General features: G+C 32.7%; 1 non-coding gene across 1 annotated transcript; it reads left to right on the forward strand.

The window, feature by feature from the left end:
• LOC130020849 (U1 spliceosomal RNA) lies at positions 1–164 on the forward strand. The gene has a single exon (XR_008792051.1). It is a non-coding gene; the product is annotated as a U1 spliceosomal RNA (small nuclear RNA).
• Positions 165–11402: the final 11238 nt, after the last annotated feature.

Raw genomic sequence — 11402 nt, forward strand, 5'->3', positions numbered from 1 at the left:
ATATATTAATGGCAGGAGAGATACCATAATCATGAAGCTGGTTTTCCCAGGGTCAGTCTTGTCCATTTTATCCATTGCACTCTGGATGTGCTGATCCCTGTGATTTCCTCAAACTCAACTGAACAATTTGTGGTAGTAGGGAACTGCATTTGAGTTCTCCCTTGACCTATAAAAAAATTGAAAAAAAGAAGTATATATATATATATATATATCCTCGGATCTTAGAAATAGCACAATAAAGTACTTACCTTGCATGTGGCTGACCCATATGTCAAAAAAAAGTTAAATATTTTTTATTTAATACATATATGATTCAAAAATAAGGTATTTAAATATATAATTAATGTGGAAGAATGTCACACGTCTCTTGTTGTAATACACCATTTAATTTTAATTTAATGTTAGTTCGTAAAAAAGGGAGATGGGTTGTGCAGCAAAACAATTTCTAAGAATATTTTAAAATGCTTAGTATATTATTTCACTTTGGGCCACTATGATTTCTAAAAAAAATGTTTCTACAGAACGTTTATTTACTTGTTTAGTCTAATATATGACGCTCATGTGGTTGTTGAGGTTCAAGAGAGAATAACATTGACATTATGCCACATAGAAAAATGTCTTTTTTTGCATATTAGATTATGATTATGATTTTCAATAATCAAGACATTTTAAGAATTAAAGAATTCTTAAGACACTTAAGAATAATTAAGACATTTTAAGAATTGCAAAGAGTCACTTATAAGACACGATTATTTACTTTCTTTTATTTTTTTCAGGAAGAGCTAGAAGAAATAAAGACACGTAAATACATAACTTCAAAGAGACACAAATATCCATAGAGTAATGAAGCTGACTTGCTAATTTCCAATCATATACCATAATCATACATTTTCAAACATTTAACTATTGCACAAGTTAAAGAAGCCTATTTACGCTTTTTAAAAAATTACTTTGTGTGCTGAAGGTTTTATTAATGATATGACACTTCAGTTTCTAACCAGTGAAATTTTTCTGTGTACTAGTTGAAAGGCCTTTGAACTGACAATCTTTTATGCACTCAGATTCTCTATACTGAAACCAGTGGTAATACCCATGCTTAACTACATGGAGAACAAAGAACAGATTAGAACAAGATTTCCTTTGTATAATAATTGAAAAGTAGATGGAAAAACCACTATTGACAAGAGATTTAGGGCATGTTGTTTGCTTTCATCTATTGTAAAGCAAATCTATTAAGGGGTGCTATGATATATTTATGCAAACAGAATGGTTTTTAAATTATATACAGGATATTTTACTTGGTGATAATACATTAGAATTCTATGTATTATCTTATTTGTAGCTGAAGGAGAGTAGTGATGATAGGTATTTCATAAAGTACAAATAGTAAGCAGTGGTATTTATTTACAAACTTTGAATTTCTATGTGAGGTTTTGTCTTTATTTTCACTTTTGAAGACAAGATATCACATTTTTGTTTTTGAATAATTTTTTGATACACATTGCACTATAATTTAAAATGTCATAAACAGAAACCAATTTTGGAGTAATTGAAATAGATCTCCTATGCCACAGTTTATACTCTTCAAGCTATTTATTTAGAATATATTTGCATTTGCAAGAACTGTCAATATATGTTTAATCAGCTTTGTCACACTATACTCCTGAGTCTCAAAACAATGGACCACCACTGTACCTTGCAGGTTGTTGTATATGTTTTGAAACTTATTGAAGCTTAATCTAACATATGAGCGGAATTCAACTCTCAAGCATTATCAGAACTAGAAAAAAATTCTTTCTGAAGAGTGACCATCTGTCAAAGTAAACTGTACTAAAGCGCTGTGTGGTACCCATATGATAGGATCTCATTTAGTGAAATTGAACTGATATCATTGCATGCACTTCACATTAAGAAGGGTTTCAATTTGACCATGGAGAGATGTACAAAAAGAAAAGCTCACTCTACTTGCAGATACATTGTTTCTATCATCCTCATTATCACACCATGATGCTAAATGAAAAATAAAAAGTAGAAGGATACAGGGATCATGGAAATGAGTTTTCATGCATGTCAGCACTTTTGTTTAATTTTCATATGGATCCCTTGGAAATATTTTATACATAACAAGTTGGAAATAACCACTAATAGTCAAATTTACTATAATATGCACCAAGATTTAAGAGATTTTTTCAAGCAAATACAATCATACTGAGTTTCCTCATTTTTAATAGTACAGCATATAGGCTGATTTTTACCCCTTTTGTTCAATTTTCAGAATCTACCAAATAAATCCCTTAAATGAATTCTATGCCCTCTATATGCCAAATCTATTTTTATCTCTTTAAATTTTTATCATTAATATCCTGCAGAGAAAGTACTTAACATCTCAATTCTTTCATTTGTAAGCAAAAATTGGAAACTGTTTTATTTCACTTTTATTCAAATACAGAAATAATTAATAAGTTTCTTTCTAAAATCAATGCTATAAATATGTAGTTATTAAAATTGCTTAATGATTATGCTAACCAGAAGTTAAAACATATTATTTGATACAGATAAAACTGTCTTATACATAGTTTTGAATGCATGAGTTATTTATTAAATGTAGTGACGGTGCAGTCTCCTGCCCCCGCGCCTGACTGTCCTCGCTCGCCGGGACCCCTTGGAGGGGAGCGGGTTGAGCTTTCCTCCCCGCCCCGACCAGGGCTCCGGCAGCCAAAGACCTCCAGGACCAGCCACCACCATGCTGAGACCACTCTCCGCACACATGAAGGTACTGGCAGAGGGACAAAGTCACGCGGGTTCCAGGGCCGAGATCTCCAAGCCTACTCGGATTTGGGCCGAGCATCCTCCACCCAGATCCTCCAAATTCCAGTAGGCGGGGGTGACACCGCGGCTTTCGTGGCCGCGCGACATCTTATTATGACGTCTTATTATCTCATTCCTACTTTGGACAAACTGGCAGGTTACCAAATGTAGCCTGCCCACACGGCAGAGTCTAGCAAACTCCCCGTGGCGTACCCAATATGCCAAATACCAGTAACAATGATGGATCTCATTCTCCTAAAGAGCCTTGAATATAATCTCAGGGCTAGGATGAAGGAGACGTTACTGGGGCCTGCTTGAGGCAATCGACGAATAACAGGATGATTCGTGATTTGTGATTTGTGTCTTATACATAGTTTTGAATGCATGAGTTATTTATTAAATGTAGTGACATCAATGATTTGCCTTATGCACTGTGTCTTATTTAGAATTCATTATTTGTGTTATTGCCAAGGTTTTATTCCAAATGAATAATTATTTCAACATTGTGTTTTGACACTTGTAAATAAAACGCCCACTTTTTTGGTGCTTCTGGTTGGATCACCAATATTTCCTTCAATTTTATCTTTAAAAATCTTTACTAAGACATCCAGCTTATTCAAAATGTTAATTTTTTATCATTTTTGATGCTTATCCTGAAAAAGATGAATCCACTCATTTTTCTATACAGAAAGTTTTTATTAAGTTCCATCTATGGTTGAAATTGACTTGCACCACTCTTCAAAATATAGTACTTCCCCAAGGTAAAATTACAAAAGTCCTTGATATGCCTCTTATTCACCCATACACATGATGTCTGATACCTTGTCTGTTAAAATGTAAATGGCCAACAGTTAATTGTTGAATTAGCAAATTAATGAATACATGAAAGTTAGCACATCAAATGCCAAGCTAGGTGAAGTTTACATTTATGTTTTAATTTCCTGATCTGAAAATATCTGAGCAGTGAAAGTTGACCAGATCAGCTTCACTTGCCTTTGCCTCTGGTACAGAAGTAGTGAATACTCTCACTTACACCTCTCACTCTGTGAACAACTCTGCCTAGCAAGCCTACAGGTTGAGGCAGCACTGGCAAAGATGCTTAGGATATTTTGTGCCCATCAAAGCGTAATCTACACATGTAATTCCAACTGAAGAACCCTGAAAGATCAGGGAAGTTAAATCCTAGGAATTGCACTTTGACTAATGTAATAGCTTGGGCAAAAAAGTACATTTTTCCTCTTCTCCATTCCTTGCAGAAAATAGTAACCCTTGTTTTATCTTATCCCTCAGGAGTACGATCCCACAGATCAGACTGTTACCTAAGTGGCAAATCATGAGTTTATTTCAAATCAACCAATGATCTCTTTTTTTTCTTATATTTTAGTTTTCTCTGTTTTACATAGGCATACTTCCATTTCAAACATACCTCTCATTACATAAAACTGATAGCTAATTCATTTGTTAACCAAAACTTGGGAGAAAGTCTAAAATGAAAGAACATGTTTCAGATTATGGAAAAGGGAAAAATACACAGGTAAAACAAATATAATAATTTAACCAAACAATATACAATTAGAGTGGCAATCCCGAAGTACCACAACTATTGAAAGGAAAATTCAAAGGTAAATTCGTATAGAACACACATTCTAGTTTTATGTATATGACTTGTGTTCTGAATTTGTCGGTCCAAAGTTTAAGTAACTCTTTGAATAGGGGTCTTCTGAACATAGAATAGTGACACAGTGTCTCTGAATTATCTTCCTGTTAGAGTGTTTATGTAAAAATCATTGAAGGACAAAATTATTTCCCTGGATAGGAAAGGACATGATTTCCACTGAGATCTGTGGCTGGTAGTCTGCATTAATGAGCCAATTGTACATTTCTGTGCCAGTGATCACAGTTTCTTTCACCTATAAGGCAATATACGTCCTATGTCTTTGATTCTAAGCTCCAGCTTGTAATGTTCTTTGATGAAAAGGATATTAACAAGTGTGATTTATTTACATAACCTTGATAAAAGATGGATTCTCACTCTCATTTTCTCTTTGCCATCATTAATATCACAGAAATTATGAGAACATGTTCTAGGATGAAACGTAGATGGCCCAGAGAATCATTATTTTAGTTGACCATCTAGTAGAACTGTAGCACTGTCCTCCTGTTGTTCATCGATTTGCTCGAGCGGGCACCAGTAACATCTCCATTGTGAGCCTTGTTACTATTTTTGGCATATTGAACATGCCACGGTTAGCTTGCCTGGCTCTGCTTGCCAGGCTCTCCGAGTGGGACAGAGGAATCCAACCTGGGTCGGCCACGTGCAAGGCAAATGCCCTACCCACTGTGCTATAGCTCCAGCCCTAGTAAAACCCGTAAATGTGAGTGATGTCAATAAAAGACATGAGAGCCACACACATAAGCTTTCACCAACCTACATGCTGAACCGAAGTCCCATTAGATAAGCAAATGTTCATTAACATCACGGATTTGATTTGCATTATGCAGCAGTTGAAAACTGATGCAGAATTTGTTTCCAGGAACAGAGTATTGCCATAGTAGAAATGTAAAATATGTGGCATTGACTTGGAACATAAGCATAGCAGAAAAAATGTTAGAAGAGTCTAAAAATATAGCAAGAACTTATTGTAGAAGATTGAAAAAGGGGTAAGGAATCTTTAAAGAGATGCATTGATTTGTGTTTATATTTTATTTTAAATTTTATAATTTATTTAAGTCTTATAAGAGTATGGAATTTTAGGGGGTTTTGTTCACACCTCTATATGAGTGTGATACCTACTTTAACACCTATTACACTGACACGCCACCACCACCATCACCACCAAAAGGACTATGCATTGCTTCATCCCTTGTATCCTGTTGTTTTACTGGTCAGTTTGTTTAATTTGGTTATCTACCTTTTACATATAAATAGCAATGCCAAGTAATTATCTTTCTTAGTTGTTTTATTTGGCATAATCACCTCTATGAAGCATCAGTCAGTCATTTTCTTTGCTTTAGGTATTAAAAAGGCATCTTTCACTGTGTGGATGTCCTCTCTTTTTTCTACAAAAGTTGAAGAAGTGCTGAAAAAGAGACAATGCCACTATTTCAGTGGGTTCATAATTGTTATTATAGTGAAAATCATCTCAATGTAGGTTACCATTTCATCTTCATGAAAAATTGGATCCTCAGCTGAGATATTTTTTCTTTTGATGTATGTCATTGATTAGATGGCTGTAGCATCCTTCTGTAGATCTTTCCTTCTTTAGTCATTTTTAATAGAACAATTTAAAATAAAGTGCAACTTTTCTTTTTATGAGACCATGGTACTTGAGATTCTAAGTTACTATATAGATATGATATAATGGATAAAAATCACCCAACACTACAATGTTATTAATCTTACCATGGCATAAGTAGATTTACAAAGAAAGTATTTTATAAATAATTATGGGATACTCAGTAATTCATATTTGTGAACAAAGAGCTAAGGAATAGACTGTGATGACACTAACCATGAATTATAAGTGCTAGTTGTGAAGTCATTAATGATAGTCCTTCACAGATATAAATGCAAAATGACAGAAGTGTTATTTTAGGAAGTAAAATAATTATTTTATATGTTTAAATCTAAATGATATTTCTTTATAGGATTTTTAGAACAAAATTATAATTCTTTAAATGCTTTCTGAGATGATCATAAATATCATTAACTGAACCTTTGTTAAGGTTTGACTAAGCATTTTACATGTATTAACTTGCTTAATGCTTGTAAATGATGATGTTGGCATGATTGGTGTCACCATAATACATTTGGGAGGCTGACACACTGAGACAGTGAGTCTAATTTGTCAAAGGATACCCAGACAGTAATTGAAGAGGCAGAATCAGAGCTTGGTCAGCCTTGAGTTAAGATCCCCATTTATCCATTAAGCTACATACAACAGGGAATTCAGCTCTCAAATTCATGACCAGAATAGATTTGATTTTTAAAATATTTCATTACATAAGCTATTAACAATAGAACTAAGGCATTAATAATACTAAGACATTCTATAAAAATTATCTTTTATCATTGATCCTGGTTAATTTTTCTATTATACTGGTTTTGTGGACTTGCTTTTGCTTGTGCCTGCATGTGTTGCTGATATTTTTAAAATGTTTCCCCTTTCAATGATGCCCTTTTTATCCTATGTGCAAGTCAATTTCAGTGGCTCAGTAGAACTCAAAATTTGTGGAGCATCTCAGTGCTTTGGGAAATTGATCTATAAAAACTATGAACGTTGCTAATCAAATAATTTATGGATTAAATATTCTATAGGAATTTGAAAGAAATTCTTATTACTGCTTTTAGTTCTCTGGGCTATATGTCTAAAATGGAATAGCTGGGTGATGTGGTATTCACTGTTTAACTTCGCAGTTTATCACATGACGTTCTGCAGCAGCTGTCCCGCTTTATATTCCCACACACAATTTATGAATATTTCTATTTCTCCATATCTTCACAAACTTTTAATTTCTTAAAAATATTATTTTTTCCGGTAATAGTTATAATAAGTATGAAGTGATAGTACAATGTAGTTTTGATTTTATTTTACAAGATTAATGGTATTGAATATTTTTTCATGTACTTAAAATTCATTACTATATGATTCAAATAACTTGTTAATTTAAAAATTGAATTGTTTGCTTTTTGATTTTAAATTTGTAGTTTTTATATTTGCTAGTTATAATTCCTTACCAAATATAAGACTTACAAATATGCTTTTCTATCACTCTCTTGATATTGTAGATGTGAACATTTGGAGGTTTCAATAAAACATAATTCATCTATTTTTCTTTTATTGTCTGTGCTTTGGTATAAAGAGGAAATTATTCACAAACTCAATATGATGTGAAATAAATATTTGTATTCCCATATTTTTTCCCTAAGAGTTTCATATGTGAGCACTCACTTCTAGGACTTTAGCTTATTTTTGTTAATTACATGGTAAGAATCTAACTTAATATTTTTGCATTAGAACCAGCTTCTCTAGCTTTTCTCACCAGAATGAAAAAAATGTAAAAGCAACACACTCTCTCTTCCACTCTGAGTGTAGTAAATATTTGGTTTATTTTCAATTCCACAAGTAGAAAATGTTGAACTTTTCTTAGTGCATAATGACAAGTCAAAGATAAATAACCAGAGATATTAGTGCCTAGTGAAATGATGAGACTATTTGGCACAATGTGAGTGCAACACAATAAACAGTCTGCCCTTCACTCCACAAACACACATTCAATGACTACAGAAGTAATGGAAAATATGCACTTGAATAAGATTCTGAAATCAATATAATAGATGAAAATAAAGAAAGCTAATAAATAAGGGAAAAAGTATAATTTACCTTGAAACAACACAGATGAAATAAAAAAAATTAGATGGTATAAGAAAAATTTCATAGCCGTAAGGCATTTTTCTTGCATGCAGCCGGCCTGACTGAGACAGTTTCGATTTCTCTGCCCCTTTCGGAGTGCCTGGCAAGCTACTTAGAGTATCTCGCCTGCACGGCAAAGCCTGGCAAGCTCCCCGTGATGTATTCAACATGCCAAACACAGTAACAAGTCTCACAATGGAGACGTTACTGGGCCTGCTTGAGCAAATCGATGAACAATGGGAGGACAGTGCTACAGAGAGTGCAACTTTCAAAACAATAGATGAAATTAAATGATGGAACTAAAATTACAAATGCTGTAGATTTAAATACCATCCTCAAAAATACATATGAAGAGACAACAATGAAAATGATAAAATATAAGTTATAGATTAATGAAGAAAGTTCAAAATAGTAATTGGTATTTTTAAAATGGTAGAGAGTTATCAAGGATCAGCAAGGATTTTGCACAATTTAAGAACTAATGTCTCTAGATCAACATTTTTATTGATATATAGCACAATTAATAATAATGAATAACTATGACACTTTTAGAGAAATATTTATAAAGAACAAGTAAATACTTCCAGAAAAAGGAATTAGATCTAGGTTATGAATTCTGTTGATCCCAGTTCATATACCTGGCATGATATAGGATTTGCAAGCACTGCCAGGGTACAACCTAATATAAAGAAACAAACAAAAATAAGAAGCTTTGAACTCATAGAAAGTTAATATAAAATTTAACATTAAATGATTAGCAACTTATTAATATATCAAAAATATATTTTAAATGATGTTAAAATATAACATATATGTGAAATATATGTGTATATACAGCAACATAGATAGATTTACTTTATATTCACAACATGTCCATTTATCTGTAGTATATTACTAAATGTCTTTAAATACATCAACTCCCGGGACCCATTTATAAAATATATTAACTAATAAAAGAAGTAAAGCAGGGAAGTGGAAATAAAATTAACCACTTAGTATTACACATGGCAAATGTGAAGGAAATCTTTGGAACGGTTTTGGAAAAACTTCCAGATTGCAAACTAATCAGTTGACTAAATTTTGAGAGGGAAGTTAAAGGCTTGCATGGGTTATCTATAAACATAATAACAACTGATTCAATAATGAATTCAATATATTAATATTCTGTGAATATGGAAGAGGCAATAATATACTTCTGGTATAAATTAAGATTAAATAAATGACTCAAAGAGAATGATCAGGAAGATAACGAGAGCACAGTTAATGTGAACATAGATTTTGTGAGCATAACACACATAGCTATGATAATATATACCCTATAAGGACTTAACCAAAAATTTTTACATTAGGAGATTGAGGACCCTTATATATAACATGTATATGTGTATATATACATATATGTATATTTACATATATGAAAGATAATTATAATAGCAAAGCTTAATTGAATAATGCAATTCTTTTGGTTTGTTTTTTTAAACTTTCTTCCCTGTTTATGCCCCACGCAAAACTCTGAAACAAAAAAGGAATAGCTGTGCTTATAGACATAATACAGCTGGAAATGCACTTAATTTGCAAAAGGCTGACCTGGGCCCAGCACCCCACATGCTTTTCTATCTCTGCTAGAAGTTATCTCTGAGAAGAGCCAGAAGTAAGCCCTAGTACACTGAGTAGCTTCCAATCAAAACAAAAATAGAGTCCTCTAAAGCTTGTAGTCTGAGGAACACAACTCTCCTGGGAAACGTCACCTAGTCACATTATGTGGGTTTTGACTGGGATATCATAACCTCACAATTATTTTTTGCATTGATAAGGTTCCCAGCATCCTTCTGGAAGAGTGCTGCTTAGGGGAGACTGCACAGTGGTGACCTTTTGGACACAACTTCTCACTTTTCTTGTTATTACCTTTCAGAAAACTGTACCTCCAGTGATGTTTCTCTGCTATTTTCTGTACCTGTAATAAATGATAGTGCATGTTTATTGTTATCCTTAAAGTGTGCTTTCCCCCTTTCTCTCTAATGATTATGTATTTTTTCAACTACCAAAATCATATATACTAATTCTTCACCCTGACTCTGATTGGCGTAAAGCCAGATCCTCACTTCCTCCCTTTGAAGCTTCTTCTCCATCCTGTATTAACTAGATATGCTTTCCAATTTGTTTCCTTGCCAATAAAATCCCTATTTTATTCCTATTCAATTGTAACTGTGACTTAGGAGTAGCACAAGTTGAGTCTTTAGCTTCTGTACAAAAGGAATAAATAATATCTTAAACTTATTTTTAAAAGGATAATGGTTGCAACTTAAACCTAGAATAAGAATTAAGTACCAGAATGAAACAAAAAAATCAGTTGAAGGTAAGAAAGCTTTTGGGGAAAGGGTTTAATAGTGGGAATATGAAAGCAGGAAATGTTTTTAATTAAGCCTTGAAAAATTATTTGACATTTTAAAATATGTGCATGCATTGCATAGATAAAAGTAACAATTCATTTTAATTTGGCATTAATATTCCATCATTTTTTTCTGACTTACAAACTTTGCAAAAGAAGTTTCTTATTTGTTCTAGTGAGTTTGCCCCCAATAAGGGCTTATTTAGAGCTCACCACTTATTATTTAAATATGCTTAATAACACTAAATTAAAATCAGTGATGATGATATGCCTGAGATTCAGTTAAATAAAGTCACATAAATTATTTCAATATATGCAACAATGTGTGCACAGAATGCTGGATCTTGGTTTTATATATTTATATGTACATATATATTTTGAAGTGTTTAGCATCCTTTAGAATATTGTTCTTATACTTTTTCTAAATATCATAAAGAATACTATAATTTCAGTTATCTTACTTAATATTATGCTAATATTTATAATATTGGTATTTTTCAGTTTGTGGGAAATACAATTTTGAAATAGCCAAAATTTATGCAACCCAGAGATAAGATACTTTCTAGAGTAGCATTATAGCGGTAAAGTTCATTTTGTAATAAGCAATATAGTTATTTTAAGAAATTGTATCTAATTCTATATACTTGCTACATTTCAAACATTATATGAGGTGACTTTTTTCTGAAGATAAAATTTGAAACAATTGTAATGGGGCAGAGGAAATCAAAGGCAGAGGAATTGATCTCAGGTTGGCGGGTCGGCTGCATGCAAGGCAAATGACCTATCTGCTG

This window comes from Sorex fumeus, unplaced genomic scaffold (genome assembly GCF_029834395.1).
Source record: "Sorex fumeus unplaced genomic scaffold, SorFum_2.1 ptg000013l, whole genome shotgun sequence".
Taxonomy (NCBI): Eukaryota; Metazoa; Chordata; class Mammalia; order Eulipotyphla; family Soricidae; genus Sorex; species Sorex fumeus.